Source organism: Corvus brachyrhynchos, unplaced genomic scaffold, assembly GCF_000691975.1.
Source record: "Corvus brachyrhynchos isolate BGI_N302 unplaced genomic scaffold, ASM69197v1 scaffold933, whole genome shotgun sequence".
NCBI lineage: Eukaryota > Metazoa > Chordata > Aves > Passeriformes > Corvidae > Corvus > Corvus brachyrhynchos.
Window position 1 is genome coordinate 32,676 of NW_008237401.1, and position 542 is coordinate 33,217.

The window sequence follows — 542 nt, forward strand, 5'->3', positions numbered from 1 at the left end:
CCCTCCCCGCCCCCCACACCCGGCTCCGCGCCCCCCGAAACTTTCAGCACCCCAAAAGTCAGGGGGATTTTTTTTGTTTGAAGCCCGAAGTCGGTTTGAGGAGCCCCAAAATGAGCGGCTCCGATGTCGTTTTGAGGAGCCCCGGCCCCGTTTGAGGAGCCCAAAACGAGGTGGAGAAACCCAAAATGAGCTGTTCGAGGATCCCGAACGCAGTTTTGGGGCCCTAAAATTGGTTTGAGTACCCCCGAAATGAGTTTGAGACCCCTAAAATCAGTCCGAGGATCCCCAAATCAGTTCGAGAAACCCAAAATAAGATTGAGGGCCCCCAAATCAGCTTGAGGACCCCCAAGTTTGTCTGAAGACCCCAAGATGAGTCAGACGACCCCAAATGAGGGGCTGGGGGACCCCCAAAGTGTCCCCAGTGAAGGCTGGGACCTCCACGCCGTGTCCGGGGCGTCGCAGCCCAGCGGGGGGGGGTCCCATGGGTTCCCCCCCCTCCCCCTCAGCAAAGCCGGGGACCCCCGTGGGAGGGGGCCCACCCC